This window comes from Macrobrachium rosenbergii, chromosome 25, assembly GCF_040412425.1.
Source record: "Macrobrachium rosenbergii isolate ZJJX-2024 chromosome 25, ASM4041242v1, whole genome shotgun sequence".
NCBI classification, from domain to species: domain Eukaryota; kingdom Metazoa; phylum Arthropoda; class Malacostraca; order Decapoda; family Palaemonidae; genus Macrobrachium; species Macrobrachium rosenbergii.
In genome coordinates, this window is record NC_089765.1 from 41,348,374 (window position 1) to 41,364,916 (window position 16,543).

General features: G+C 39.9%; 1 protein-coding gene across 2 annotated transcripts in view; it reads left to right on the top strand.

Moving 5' to 3' along the window:
* The first annotated feature begins 11,536 nt into the window (after positions 1-11,536).
* LOC136852603 (protein lifeguard 1-like) overlaps positions 11,537-16,543 on the top strand; it is a 77,179-nt gene continuing 72,172 nt past the window's right edge. The window contains exon 1 of one of the 2 annotated variants that reach the window (XM_067127480.1): positions 11,537-11,866. The gene's annotated coding sequence lies outside the window, so the exon portion shown is untranslated. Of the gene's footprint in view, positions 11,867-11,887; positions 12,237-16,543 lie in introns of those variants that run through there. The other variant, XM_067127481.1, reaches the window with a different exon arrangement.

A 16,543-nucleotide genomic window follows, 5' to 3' on the forward strand; every position in this document is an offset into this window, starting at 1 on the left:
GACTCTCAAATCATTCACTTTATTTCGCTTCTTTACTTCCAGAATCGCTCCCACTGCCATTGTTTAGTTCTTTATACGTGATGGTAGAACTAAGCATTAGCTCCGCGTCGGGTATTGCCTTTAAAATTGATTTTTCCTACAGTATTTTGTTGCTTATCAAGAATTTAAAGTTATTTTTTGTTGGTCGACTGTAATTAGCTTCAGAACTCATTATGTTTTTGTATGCGGGCCATCCTGGAATGCTATCGCGCATACGCAGTGTTGCAGGGGAAATTTTGGTAAAAAATGGCTTTCTTTACCGGGTGTCCGGGGGCCGAGCCCCCCGGCTAAGTAGCACAGCCTACTAGGTTAGGTTAGGGTACGTTAAGTTAGTTTGGTTCCTTTTACAACAGATTTCCTTAGCCAATCCCTTCTTGAACATGACTCCCTAATGACTCGTATTTGCGGAACCATTCCATGCAGTCCATGCGGAGCTATTACTTAGAAATACGTAGGTTATGTCCCAATTCACATACTGGCTACTTTTTTTTTTAGTTTTCTGTTCAAGAAAACCATCGTGCGGCTTTGCTTGTCCGTCCGCCCTCAGATCTTAAAAACTAACGAGGCTAGAGGGCTGCAAACTGGTGTGTTGAACATCCACCCTCCAATCATCAAACATACCAAATTGCATACACTCTAGCCTCAGTAGTTTTTATTTTATTTAAGGTTAAAGTTAGCCATAATCGTGTATCTGACAACTATATAGGACAGGCCACCACCAGGCCATGGTTAAAGATTCACGGGCCATGGCTCATACAGCATTATACCGTATCTGGATATGCTATCTGTATACCAGTACCACGTAGTTCGGTGGTCTGGTAACCGCGCAAAATGAACAGAGGATTAGTGCGATTGTGAATTTTTTTATCCTGAATATTCAGTAGGTGTTTAGTGAGTTAAGGGTTTAATGAATGTTTTGTGAGTAAATGTTTAGTGAATGTTTTAGTGTGTATTCAATGAATGTTCAGTGATTGTTTAGGGTTTAGTGTATGTTTAGTGTGTAAGTATTCAGTGAATGTTTAGTGAGTGTTTCGGGTTTAGTGAATGATTAGTGTGTAAGTGTTTAGTTAGTTTTTAGAGTTTAGTGAATGTTAGTGTTTAGTGAATGTTTAGTGTGTAAGTATTCAGTGAATGTTTAGTGTGTAAGTATTCAGTGAATGTTTAGTGAGTGTTTAGGGTTTAGTGAATGTTTAGTGAGTGTTTAGGGTTTAGTGAATGTTTAGGGTGCAAACATTCAGTGAATGTTTAGTAAGTATTCAGTGAATGTTTAGGGTTCAGTGAATGTTTTGTGATTGTTAGTGTTTAGTGAATGTTTAGTGTGTAAGCATTTGGTAAGTATTTAATGAGTGATTAGTGAATGTTCAGTGACTGTTTGGTGTTTAATGAGTGTTTAGAGGTTTAATGAGCATTCAGGATTTACTGAGTATTTAGTGTTTAATGAGTTGTTTAGGGTTTAGTGAGTGTTTAGAGTATAGTGAGTGCTTAATGAATGCTTAGTGAGTGTTTAGTGTATGGTGAGTACTTAATGAATGTTTAGTGTATAGTGAGCTTAGTGAATGTTTAGTGAGTGTTTAGTGTTTAATGAGTGTTTAGGATGAAGTGAGTGTTAGTGAATTTTACTGAGTGTTTAGGGTACAGGGGGTATTTAGAGAGTGTTTAGTGTTTTGTGAGTGTTTAGTGTGCGTTTGGTGTATAATGAGTGCCTAGTGAGTGTTGAGTATTCAGTGAGTGTTTAGTGTTATTGAGTGTGAGTGTATAATGCAGTAAGTTCGAGTGTTTAGCGAGTGTGAGTGTATAGTAAGTGCGTGTGTTTAGTGAGTGTGAGTGTATAGTAAGTACATTACTGTTTAGTTAGTGTTTAGTGACTGTATGCAAAAAAGTCCTGTAATTAACAGGAACCATTTATGCTAGACATTGCGTAGATCCAAGAGCAGATGCTTAGGCCTTTACCACAATGGTTGAATGCTCAGGGAGCATTTTTAATTGTTTATTCTCGGGTCCACTGCATAAAAAAAAATGCATTCTGCAGAGCCACGCCTCAAATGCGGTCTTTTAAAATTTATATCCTCTGTACATCACTAATCTTGTTTTCGCCGGAGTAGCATTAAGAAGATTATAATATATAAATGTTTTTTTATATCTTTTACTGGGCTTAACTCCTTAATAATAATAGCGCCTCCGACGATGAGTTTCAAACAGTCAGTCCTATCTTCATTTAATTTCTACTGCTCCATTTCCATCCACGTAAAATCTGTAAAATCGCATATTATTTTCAGCCACTCAGAATCAAAAGCCATGGCAAGTTCTGTTTCTATTCCTCTCATTTTCCTCCTCTAATGTTTTGCATTTCGCTCGACTCTTAATTCATAGCATGATTCATGTAAGTCTTGCGAAATCTCATGCACTGCCGCAGCATTGATCGTCCTCCCTTTCTCCACCAGAGGATTTCTGTTGTGACTATGATCATGTCTTTAACAACAGACGCACGCGGTGACATATCTGTCTCCCACATTATGTCCCCAAGTCTGGCTTTATCTGAACATGATTCTCACGAATGAAGTCTAGCAATTGGAACACATATTTTAGTAGGTAATGTTTGTATTCCCAGCAGCTGGGATATCAAAATACTGAACTTAAAATCTTGTAAATATTCTCGACGTTCTGCAAATATTCATTGCTAGCAGTCAGGTATGATTTATCTTTCTTTAACCTTTCACTTGATATATGACTTATTATAGTTTTGGAAGAAAACTTCTTTACATTTATAATAGTTGCATTGTCAAAGTTACCAATCTTAGGCGAACGTCATCTACAAATCTTAGGCGCAGAATCCATTCTTTTCCTCTCTGTCTCAAAACACAATCAGTTTCTTTTCATCTCTGTACATTTGCTGCCGGCTACTAGATTTTCTCCCATATCGTTAGCTAATACTTTCATTTTTTTTAACTCTCTGTTCATTATCAGCAGACTAAACAATCAGAGGATTCTACATAACACTCATCATTTTTTTTAACGGCAACATCATACGAAGAATCCTGTGCGTTAGAAATTAATATATCTCTGATCTTACTAATAACCTCATCTTTCACTTTATCCAACTTTAAAGAATTCTGATAACTATCTGCCCTAATGCAAGCACTAGATTATCCTTCAAAGTTTCCTACTCATGTTTCAAGCGATCTCTCGGCACTAGCCAGTCATCAGCATGCACACACACACACGCACACATACATCGCAGATCCAAATTACTTTGTACGCGTTTAATCTTTTCGCTCCATTAAGCCCACCAAAGTTCTTGTGAGCCCATGTACTTCAAATTGTGCATTCTGCCCAGACTGCCATTCTCCTGCACAGCATGGCAAACACTCATCTTGAGATGGAAATTAAAATCACATTAAGCTGGCCTTTATCACTAAGAAGCAGTGGCGTAGCTGGCATTCCATCAGTGGGGGGTGGGGGGCGCATAGGTGGGGCCAAGATATTTTTTGGGGGTGCCAAAGAAAATTACACAAAACTAATGTTCCATTTCTGTAATTGGTAAAATACAGTATACTATTCTCGAATGTGTATGTCCATGTGAATGAAGGAAAATAATAGTATTGGTACATAGTAAACCTGTATTTGAAATTATAGTGCTCAATTATCAATCAATTTTCAACTCTTACTATACGTAAATGTATCAAACACTGTAACGTAAATTTTTTTCACAACCTTCTATTATCAAGTTTTAATTTTCAACTTGTCAAGTGAATATATCAAAACAGTGCATATCATCAATAACACGAAAGACTTGTGACCCTCCAAAATCTCTTCAAAATGTCAACCTATCCCATTTCCTCTTCTTCATCTCCTCTCCCTGGAAACTAACTCTAAACAGCAGTAGCAAATCGCATTGCACTAATTCAAAACTGTAACTATAGTTTCAGTCACTTCATACATAAGTTGATAACATTAAGTTGCATCAAAATATCGTGAACAGACATGACATTTGTGTTAAAAACCTACAAGATATATATATATATATATATATATATATATATATATATATATATATATATATATATATATATATATGAGTTAGAGGAATTTATTTCTGGTGATAGAAATTAATTTCTCGCCATAATGTGGTTCGGATTCCACAATAAACTGTAGGCCCCGTTGCTAAGTAACCAATTGGTTCTTAGCCACGTAAAGTAAGTCTAATCCTTCGGGCCAGCCCTAGGAGAGCTGTTAATCAGCTCGGTGGTCTGGTAACACTAAGGTATTTAGTCATATATCTGCATGTATATCTACAGATGTGTATATCGAAATGGTATTCAGAATCTTAATAAATAATAAATAATTATATCTAAATTAATAGTGGATGTTCAAAAACTAAGAAATTGCAAAGAACTTATGCCATATAGTGGTTCACATAATATATGTTTTAAGGGAAGAAAAACTTCTATATATGTCAGAAAGATAATGTTTTCGTTTAACCTAACTGATCCTTGGACAATGCCCTTAAAAAAATTGTAATAAAACGCGTTAGACGACCAAATGTTATATTTTCGCTTGTTACATTTTCCCTTGTCTCTACAAACGCTTAGACGCACCATACAAAAGTAAAGTTATTTGAAAATAAATATACTTATTTTTAATGTATGGCAGCTGGTGGCTGTGTAGACCTTTGCGTAAAAATTTATAGCCCATACCCAAGGTTGATGTAAGAATGTACCTTGCCTACAGTATACTGTGTACAGTAGGTTTGGTGTATACGTAACACGCGGTCTGGATTTCTAGACCGTGACTGTGGTATATGCTATTTGCCTTACATCCACGCTGTACTGTTATTTTACTCCTACTTGTGGAAGAATAAAAATGGTCTTTTAATGTGTGTACGACGATCCCATTTTCGCAGTTTTAGTTTGAAGATGTTTTCATGTAAGTTAGACGATTTGCTTCTTTGTGTATTTTATTAGCTGAGCAGACATCTTGAGTAAGAGAGCGATAAGCAGAATACAAAATGCATCAAATAGGATCGTAACAAATATATGAGCATCAAATATAAGGAATCTTATCCAACATACATGAGGTAGAATTTACAGGATCGAAGATTGTGTATCGGATTCGATATCACACACAATAATAATTGATTATACTCACACACTTAAACATGATGCAACATCTTGCAATCAGCTTGGAACTGAACATGTCTACTGACACGTAGCATGAGGCATCTTACGTACATAACAGTGACGTAACAGATCACATGGGCTGCTTACCCTGCTTCCTGTGTAACTTCCTAGCCATGAAGTTGTAAATGGAAATGTAATATTAAAAAAAAAATGTCCATTTATCCTTATAAAAGTCTAGCAGCAAGAAATAGAGCCTGTAATCAGAAAATTTTAATGCTCTACATATTATGGTGGGGCAGACAATTGATAAAAAGAAATGCACGCAAAATAAAAAAAGTTAAGTATACCTCAGTTTTACCAGACCACTGAGCTGATTAACAGCTCTCCTAGGGCTGGCCCGAAGGATTAGATTTATTTTTACGTGGCTAAGAACCAATTGGTTACTTAGCAACGGGACCTACAGCTTATTGTGGAATCCGAACCACATTATAGCGAGAAATGAATTTCTATCACCAGAAATAAATTCCTCTAACTCTTCATCAGCCGGCCGCGGGAATTGAACTCCGGCCCATCGATTGACAGTCTGAAAAGAGCAAACCAAACAACTAAATCAGATATCATAAAATACGTTAGGTTTCCGCTATGGCTTCACTTTCCACCTGTGACTACTGATAAGTGTAGACGATTCGGAGTCATTTCCGAAACACACTACGCCATTTCGTCACCAAATTTAGAAGGATATGGGGCATTATTCCTAGCTGTAGTCATATGTCACAATGTAGAATACGTTCACCATAATTGTTTCAAGCGATGGAAGTAGCATCGATCAACAAGGTATACTGTGTGTATATGTGTATATATATATATATATATATATATATATATATATATATATATATATATATATATATATACATACATACACGTGTTGAAGCCGATACGTCCCCATGGATTAAAGGTGTTCACCATAGCGCTTGTTTGTCTGTTCCTGATGAGTATCAGATTGCCTAGGTATCAATCACTAGTAACGATTATATATATATATATATATATATATATATATATATATATATATATATATATATATATATATATATATATATATATATATATGTGTGTGTGTGTGTGTGTGTGTGTGTGTGTGTGTGTTAATAGGTGTGGCTGGTAACTGCCCTGTGTATTAAAGATATTCACCATAGCGCGTGTTTGTCTGTTCCTGAAGAGTATCCGATTCTCTAGGAATCAGTCTCCAGCAACAATTATATATATACTAGCTGACAACCTGGCGCTGCCCGGGAAAACTCTGAATGACAACCGAAAAACTCTCTCTCTTTCTCTCTCATTTTTTCCCTCTTTCTCCTCCCTTGCACACCCTCTACCCTCTCACTTCCTCTCTCTCCCACTTTTTCCTTCTTTCTCCTCCCTAACACACCCTCTACTCTCTCTTTCTTCTCCATAACACCCCCTCAACTCTCTCACCTTCTCTTCCTCTCACTCTCTCACTTCCTTTCCCTCTCGCTCTTTCTCTCTCTCTCTCCAACCATCCCTGCCTCTTTCCCTCTTTCTTCTCCCTAACATCCCTTCTGCTCTCACTCTCACTTCCCGCCCCCTCACCTCCTTTCCTCTTTCTTTCTCTCACTCTCTCCCTCTTTGTCTCTCCAACCCTTCCGGTCTCTTTCCCCTCTTTCTTCTCCCTAACACCCCCTCCACTCTCCCTCTCATTCTCTCTCCCTCTCTCTGTCACCCCTTCCCAACCCCCACCCCCTTTGGTGCAATTGATGTCTTACCCCCACAGTATTCTTTACCAAATAATAAGTCATATTTGTACCGAAATCAGGTATAATAAATTCGTAGAGTTACTAAGTCTACGGGCATAACCAGCCCCGTTTCACTGACAGAGCCAACCCTGACTCAGGAAAGCCCTTCCACCCCTACCCGCCTTTGGTGCCCTTTGGTGCTAGTGATGCCTTAACCCCGCAGTGTTCTTTTCGAGATAGTAAGTCATATGTATACCAAGTTTGGATGAAATTGCTCAGTGCTTTGCAGAGTGTATGTGGAACATACACACACATACATATATACATCCATTTTTATATATATAGAAAGTTGCTAGAGGTATTTATTAATACTTTTCACTTTGCCATGTTTTCCCCTTGAGAAGTCATATTCTGAGCCCAAGGAGATGAGCCCTCTGCTACTCGTTTTTCAAGCTTGAACCTGACAATGGATTCATCAAGGTCCAAAGTACCCTTCCATTGTAGTGCTCCTACTCCTCGCCAAAGCGTCACTCTAAATTTATCTTTATGATCTGCTGACCGAAGATCTCTATTCCAGATAATGCCTTGTTCTTGGGAGACTTGCAAACCGCCAGCTAACGGTATTCGCGCACCAGCCAACCCTCTCACCTGACATGCCCGAGGCACTGAAAGCTTGCATTTTGGAGCAGTTCATATAAAGGCCAGGACAGAGGTCAAGCGAGAGAGACTCAGACGAACCACCATAGAAGGAGCATGTATCGCTCTTGACTCCCAACTCCCTTTGTTCTAGCCGAGAGCCTTACCCATTCCAAGAGCCTATCTGAGTATCCCTTAAGAAGCCAAATTGATAGTGGCTCCATTGGTGTTGATTCATGCAATCTCCACTCAGAATATAAGGTAAAGTCCTGTTAGAAGGTTCTTCAGTCCATTCTTTTGTTCTTATTCTCATTTCTGTTCCTTTCTTTTCCATGTGCTAAGACCCGTTGATTTATTGTCGATATCAATCATCAGTGTTAATCAGTAAATTACTTGATCATAAATTGACGTCACCCTCCTTGAGCCTTCGGCAATTTCCCTTTGTACATATTAGATTGTGTTGTAATTTATCGAGTATTAATGTGCCATTTCTCCACGTTTGCAGAAAGGTCGTATAACGCAGTATTCACCATCTGCTCCACTGTACCCACATCCAGAAACCAAGCTCGTCAATTAACTCCTTGGTTATCTCAGTATTGCTATTTGGCCCTCTATTTATTAAGTTCTTACATCAGTTAACGTGATAAGTGCCAAGAGCCCTGTGTATATGGCTGGCTCTGAGTAATTTACTCTTCTGATTAATGTAAATATTTGTAATTAACTTAACCCCAGAATTTCTCTACTGAGTCCTTTCTCAAACTAAAATCTCATTTGCGGTCAATTTCCTGTTATATACATGTTGATCTCTTCAGTCAGTTGCAGAGACGCCAGGGTGAGGGTAATATATAAGTCAACACTTATAACTATATATATATATATATATATATATATATATATATATATATATATATATATATATATATATATATATATATATATATATATATATATATATATATATATATATATATATATATATATATATATATATATATATATATATATATATATAAATATACATTGCGTGTGTAAATCAAGGCAAGCTTTTGCCTATTTCTTTATACATTCATCACGTTCCATATCTTCATGAATCAGTTATACATATGTGTGTGTTAATAGAAGTGGCTGCTAACTGACAAGGAACAGAAGAGTCAATGTCATCAAAAAAGGGAGAGAGAAGGAAAGAGAGAGAGGCTTGAGTAATTGGCAGTTAGTCAAAGTGTAATGGTGTGTAAGTAGTGGTTGTTTATGAAAGGCGACAGTAGAGATTCTAAAAGGAGCGGAAGGAAATCGGTAGTCTGGCAGAGTATTTTGAAATGAGCATACATAATATCAGTTTTACATGAGTCAGGGTGGTTCCTTATGATTGAAAATTCTGTTGTTTTAAAATGCAACCAGTACGATGACTGAACCTCCATGGGAGTCGGTGTGGACTTTCAGCAAACGCTGGGTAGATCTGACGTATATTTATAAAAAAAAAAAAAAAAAACGAAAGAGCGCGTCAACTCCGGAAGGGTGTCTTTGGATCTGGAAAGTCTGCCTATTCTTATTGGTTTTTTAACACAAACTTGAAATTAACATGCGGGTACAAAGTGCTTAGGGCTATTGTAAGTTCACGTCTAAAGGCTGCATTTTTACATATGGCAACGAAAAACGTTGACTTTTTTTTTTAACTAGAGGACATAATAAACGGTACATATTGTTTAAATATTTTTTGACATTTCTGTAAAAGAGGTTAGAAGGATAACAGTTATTTGTTAAAAAGATGCTTCAAGAAATGATATTTCATTGTAAAAATTATTCCAATGCGAACACAAGGAATAGGTTCTGAATAAAGGTATCAAAGGGGAGTTACTAAAAAAGTTAAGACCCAAACCAGCGTTCAGCATACGTCTTTTTTCTAAGAACGCCAGTAAGAAACCTCCCATTACAACGCGAAATATTTATGTCTGGGAAAGTTCAATGGTTACTTGATGCTACTTCCATAGTAAACCTGATGTTCTGATGAAATGTGTTGATAAACTCTAAAAACATTGGCATGAGATTTTTTTAAACAATAAAAACTTGTCATCGACGTATCGTCTATAAAAAAGGGCGGAAATAATTCTGGACAATGTCTAAAAAACAGTCATTGAAGGTGGCACATAGATAACTGGCGAATCCAGTGATGACCCCATTGCCATACCATCAACCTGTTTATACAATTTTTTTTAAGCAAATGGATATCATTAATGCAAGTTCAAGGAGACTTCTAAAACTATATAAATCAAGCCACTGATTATAGCATTTTCGGTAGGGAAATGCTTCATAAGTACAATTTCTATTGAACTGAACTGAATATAGAGTTTAGGCCAAAGGCTAAGCACTGGGACCTATGTGGTCAATCAGCGCTGGAAAGGAAATTGAGAGTAGGTAGGTCTGGAAGGTGTAACGGGAGGAAAAGCTTGCAGTTGCACTATGAAATACTTGTTAAGAGAGGGTGGATAGCGAGATAGAAGAAAGATAATTTGAATGGATGGACAGTAAAAGGAATGAAAGAGGTTGAAGCTAGGGGCAGAAGGCACTCTGCAAAGAATCTTTAGTAATGCCTGCAGTACACCGCACGAGGTGCAATGACGGCGGCATTCCTTACGGGGTACAATTTCTATTGTTTCTCTAAAGGGCACGTTTGTAAACAGCGACTCAACATCGAAACTTACCATGAATGCGTTATTGTCTTGTTCAAGAATTTCAGGAACGAATAGGAATTTGGCTATGGGGTAATTTGATGAATTATAGGTTGCTAAAATCGATCCGAGTGGTCTATTAGGCTTATGGACCTTTGGCAGTCCATTGAAGACACTAAAAGCTGAACCAGGACTATACAGTGATTGATACGACGCTCAGATAATTTAGCTGGCCTTTCTCTTTTAATTGCTTCAATGTACGGTTTACCCGATCGTCTTTAAAGATTAGGCTATACAGTACTGAGGATCAACTGCTTCAACAATCTTACTAGAGTCTGATGATACATGTTCCATTTTTTGGATAAAGTCGCAACGGTTAAGAATAACAACTCCCTTGCCCTTATCTGGCTTACAAATAAATAAATTAGAATTTTCAACATTATATATATATATATATATATATATATATATATATATATATATATATAGTTGAAAATTTGAATTTATACTGTACTCGACACCAATATAAGGTATCACTAATTTGACTACATAGCCAAGAATAATTTTCCACATCTTTCTAAATTTGATGACGTAATGGTTTGCTGCGTTTCAGGAATGATTATCAGTTTTCACCGGAAAGTGGAAAAACCCGTTAAAGGAGACCTAACGCATTTTACATTTGATTTAGTTGTCTGTTGTGCTCTCTTTCCTACTGATTATTTATTTTGACTAGATTTAAATCTTGCTTCTGCATTCAGCTTCTAACTGCTAGTGGGCGACCACGATGAGAAAGTATTGCATCACTGCGTTAAATCTATTGCATCAAGTATTGCAATACAGGAGGAAAACGCTGATAAACCGAGTTTGTCTTTCATGTTTGTATTGAAAAACCAGCCAGTAAGGCAATAACAAATTGAGGTTTTCCTGTCAAAGAAACTAAACCTTATGACAAGAGCTTGGCAAGTCGCCCTCGTAAGTGATCGATAACCAAATCTTTAAAGAAAAAAAAAAAAACTTATAATGAGTATCAAACTGTTTTGGGGTGGGCGAGAATTCACCAGTCCAGATGCACAACTTTAATGTTGCGCCTAGGTCAAAAGGGTACAAAAATCGAACGCTGCTTCGAGTGATGTCTCGAAGTTGCGTCATGTTGAAAAGGAAACGCCGACCCCGATAATGCGTTGTTCGTATTTAGAAGAATTTAACGGAACAACCATTGCTATATACTTAACAAAATTAAGTGAATGAGTGAAATTCCACTCATTATGTGATTAGATGCCTCTCTCTCTCTAAACGAGAAAATTATGCAATGATTTACAACGACTTGGGAAGTGGTTCGGAAAACTTGCGAGATCAGTCGAGACTTCCATTCCGATTCGCATTATCGTATTCGGAAGAATTCAGTTGAACTGTTGAAATATCGCTAACAAAATTAAGTGACAGGAGAATCCCACTCATTATGTGATTAGCCCTCCCTACGAATGACAAAATCGGGAAATGATGTACACCGACTCGGAAAGTGGTTCGGAACGCGTACGAGATCATTCGAGACTTCCATTCCGATTCGTATTATTGCAGAAGACACTTAGACACGTATCAAGTGTAAACCAAAGAAAGCTCGCTGAATCTCTTACATACCTCAGATTTAAAGGTAAAGCCACTGACATATTTTAGTATAGTTGTTAAACAAATAGTAACATTCTGTTTAGTGCAAGCAATGCCACTGGATTCTCGGAATTAGCTTAATATTAAGGAAATACGTAAACAATCCTTATGAGGGGTGCATGACTCTGGGCCTTGTCAGTCGTAGTGACTGACAGCGTAACGTATATTGACTGTCACATGATTCGATACCTAAGTAGCTCCTACCTATTGAATGTCATGTTTGGTTTTGCGGTCGGACAATGGCCAGTCCAAAGATTGTCGCGTAGTCGGCGTGTTGTTGGCATAGTAGGCTATTGGATTTTCTTGGAATTTCAGGTTTAGGCCAATTTTTTCCCAGTACCCCTAGGAAGGAGAAGGTAAGTAAGGGTTATTAGGTCTAGACACCTAAGCCTAGTTTAGGCTTACCTGTAGTTTATAGTCCTGGATAGAAGGCTGTTTTTCCCCTTAATAAATAACAATGACTTGGTAATTTTATGCTCCCGCATAAATCTTTTTAACCCTTTTTGGTATTACTGCATAAGCCTACTTGCATACACTTTGTTTTGGTAGGCCTAGGCAATGCAGATGTCACGTACACTATAGGCCTATAGACCTTAGGCTAACCCTTGGCCAAGTCAAGGTACGGCATCCCAAGTTAAAGTTAGGGGTAAGCCTCCAGAATAGTTGAGCTCATGTCGTTCTATGCATTCAGGTGTCCTGGTGGTTGAAGACCCTCTGGAATAAGTCAAGAGCATTGTACCGTAGGGTAGGTTAGACTAGGACGCATCCCTGCTTCGTGTCTATGATCTGCTTTAAAGTAGGTTGTGGCCAACTGAAATAGGCATAACATGGTGAAACCAGCTCTTTTACCATACCTGGTTTATCAGCAAAGGAACCACTAAGCCTGTGCTAAATTTTTTCTGTCACTGGTAGGCTATTAGGGTAAGCATAGGCCTAGACACTTAGTGTTCCCTTACCTGATTAAGCATAGCTTAGTAGGAGACTAGGCTTAAGCATAGCTTAGTAGGAGACTAATCTTAATTCATGTGGACCTGGAGAGCGTAAGCCGGATGTTGCCGTAATTTTGACCTCCAGTGGAAAGTTGACCTTACTTTCCAGTAGCCAGGAATTTTTGCTGAGAAATTCAGGCTAGTATTATACCCGGCTAAGGTCTATATTTAGACATATAGCTCTCAGGTAAACTGTGTATTATGTCATATTTTTAGGTGCTGTTCATAATTTTGTGCAGGTGAGTCAAGTGGAACCTGTTAAAGATATTTTACCTGTTATGGCTATTTGTTTGAAGGCTCAGTGGCTTGTACATTTTCGTTTTCAGAAGTACATACAGTATTTTGATACCAAAGGCCCATTCCTATGAAACATTAGTTCACTTGTCGGCTGCTGAAAATACCTTTCTATATAAGTAATTTACCAAGCAATTACATGGCTAACAATTTCTAATAACTGGCAGCTAAAATGTGAATGTTTGTGGTAACGATTCTTCTTATTATTTTGGTGTAAGTAGCTAGCCCCGCCCACTTTCGGGGAAGAAGACGAACAACATAGCAAGAAAGTTCAATTTATTTTTGCTGGCTTTCGACAAAGGTTGTGAGCAGGAGCTATAGTAATTTGGATTTTCGTAGACCTGTGGTTATTTTCCCTAGAAGATCAGTGAAGCATTTTGGATTCTTTTGATTGCCCTTCGCCATTTATTTAGTCAGGTTGACTTAATTTGGACAGTTTACTGATTTTTGACTCTTGTTTGGACTTGGTAGTTTTGTCACTTATGTTAACGATATCTGTTGTGAGTTCCAGTGAGCACTTGTTATTGCAGTAAAGGCTGCAGTACAAGATTGACTTTTGCCAAATACGATTTACTGTACATTCTTTGTGCTAGTTGCAGGGGTCAAGTGTGCTCTATAGATCTTACCTGTGCTGAATGTGTTGACTGGGACCCTAGACAGTGGAAGATTTTAACTTCTCACCTTTCCCAATTGGAAAAAGACAGCATTAGGAAAGCTAATGCTGGGAGTGGCAAGTCTTTAGCTAGTCAGCATTCTTCAAAATCTTCGTCTGATGTTCCTGTAATTTCTGTTATGTCTCCTAATCCCAGTCCGTCAGCTTTGCAACCTGTTCCTGTTTCCAGCTCTCATACTTGCGACCCCAATGCCGTTTCCACTCTTGAAGCAAAGTTTGACTGGAATTTTGAATTATTAATGCATGCCGTGTCTCAGTTGGGTGATTCAGTTCATCTAATTATGAACTGTGAGCGTAGTGCTCATAGTGAAGCGTTAGTGGAGGCACTGGCTGTCCGTCCCACGGACTCTCCTAGGCAAGGGTCCCTGACATACTCCCCCGCACCTGGGATAAGTCGTACCAGGGGCCCAAGGGAGTTGGTGGGATCTGTTGGTCGCACCTGTTGCAGATTCCCATGTTTCAACAAATACCGTTGGAAAGGCATTTTCAAGGGTGTATTTAGAGAGGCGTAACCGAGTGGTAATGCTTTTCTTCCAATAGCCTTTTAATTAGAAATTGAAGGTGTTTCCCTGTACGGTTGGATACCCTTTTACTGTCAGATATACTGTATTAGATTAGGATGTAATAACTTCGCTCCCCTTCATTGATCAGGACATAACAAGTTTGCTCCCCTTCTTGAGCTCACGCCCTCCATGTACAGTCAGTCCTTGGTTATCGGCTGGGGTTCCATTCTGGGGTTGTGATGATAACCGAAAATCGCCACTAACTGAAAATCGGCGATTTTCGGGCTTACCGGCGCTGAAAAGTGCTGATTTTTCGTTATCAGTGCCTCTGTTGGGTATGTGTTGGTGCCAATACCCAGTTGGCGATTTTCGTCGCTAGACAAGCACCATAAAACCGGATCACCATTAACCGAGCCTGCTGTTAACCGGTGACTGCCTGTACAAGGGCATGACTACTCCCTTCTACTTGTGCTGAGTGTTGTTTTTCACTGCCTGCGCTGTGAAGAGATGCGGGGGGGCGGGGTTGCAGGTGTTGTCGGTAAGTTTCGCTTCCACAGCACCCTTGGTAGCCTCCCCTCCTTCCTTCTCTCTCCCTGTAGGTTCTTCTATCTCTCTTTTGGGAGAGATCTCTCTCCTTCGCGCTCTTCGCTCGCTCATCGAGCAAAGACCACGAGGCGGGGGTGATCGGGCGACCTCTCCTCAGGGGCCTCCTGTTGCTTCATAGGGTAGTTCCCCTTGGAGGGAGAGGAGTCTCTCTCTACTAATCATCTTTGCTTTTTTCTTTCAGGTTGACAGTGAGTATCATAGGCACAGCAGTAGGTAGCTGGATATCTCAGCTGGGATATCTTTGCCTGAAGGAGTCCCGACGTTCATACAGTGTTTTGCTTCGGGATCGACCACAGCACCTGGTTGGAATGGCCTAGATCCATGTTGGGATTGTTCTGACTCTGTTCCCTCCGATGTGGATCGATCGCTGTTGTTGCTGGCCTTCATGCATGCTGTGGCACTGCCTTTGGCGTATCTGTGGTCCGTCTGCTCCTGCTGTACTTCTTGTGTTATTGCTCCTGTTGACTCGGCGACAAGTCTCTGGGTGGTTCCTCCAGGTCTCCTGCTGCACCCGTCCTGATCACTCCTGTCGTTGCTGGTGACATTCATGTGATGATCCTGGCCGTTGCTGTACTCCTGCCTTCCGTAGCTCCTGCATCAGCTGTCCTGATCGTGCCTGCTGCTTCTCCTGGTGGTCGTGTCTTGGGCCGCTTCTGTTGTGATCTTGCCTAGCTACCCTGGAGGTTACGATGTTTCGTGTCCACCATCCTGTAGAAGATGTCGGAGTGAAGGTGAAGGAAGTTGCCCTGTGGAGGTAGCTGCCGTCTTCTTCAGCTTATCTTCGATTTCGTCTTGTGCTGCCTCTTCCCTTCCTCTCCCGAGGTTTGAGGGGGTCCCAGGAAACCGGATAGGCCTCCGTGGGCCGAAGAAGAGGAAGGCTGCTCCTTCCCCCATGAAGTCCTTTGGCCGTCTAGGGACTGCCTCCTTACGGGGAGGCAGTGGGTCTCACGTTGGCTCTTCCCGACCTTTGAGTTTGGGAACCGATTTGCGTACTCTTGGGTTTTGTGTTTTGGATGCCCCGGGGCACGCAGACCTCAGTTTGTGTGCTCGTTCCCAGTCACAGAGGTTCGGGCGCTAGTTCATGAGCTGCTCCGAGTGCTTGAGATTCTGTAGAATATCAAGTATCCCGATCTGTGGTCTGGAGAGTATTCTCCCCAGCCCAGTTCAGGAACAGTGCGAGAGAAAGGGCTGAGGCACCCAGGTGTCTCAGCTCTTCCTGCCAGTGCTGCAAGTGCTCCCCGAGTGCTTACCAGTGCATGGTGGGGTTCCCAGCCAGGTGTCTTGACCCTATCAGTTCGAACACCAGAAGAAGCAGGGAAGAGGTTCCCTTCGGGAGTCCTGCAGGACTTCTAAACGATTGCCTCTCTTTTGGGAGGTAATTGTTCCGACACGATATACAAACCGTTTGTCCTTTACATTAGGAATTACTTTCAGCGTAGGCTGGAAACGGCAGTTAAACTCTTGAGCAAGGTGGTTAGGCAGTAACTACCGCCAGGTAGGCAGGAATACCCACCTGCCCGGATGTAAACATTCCAGCTTGCTTTCGGCCGTCATGCATTGCAGACGTTAAGCTCTTTATTATCCTGGTGGGATCTTAA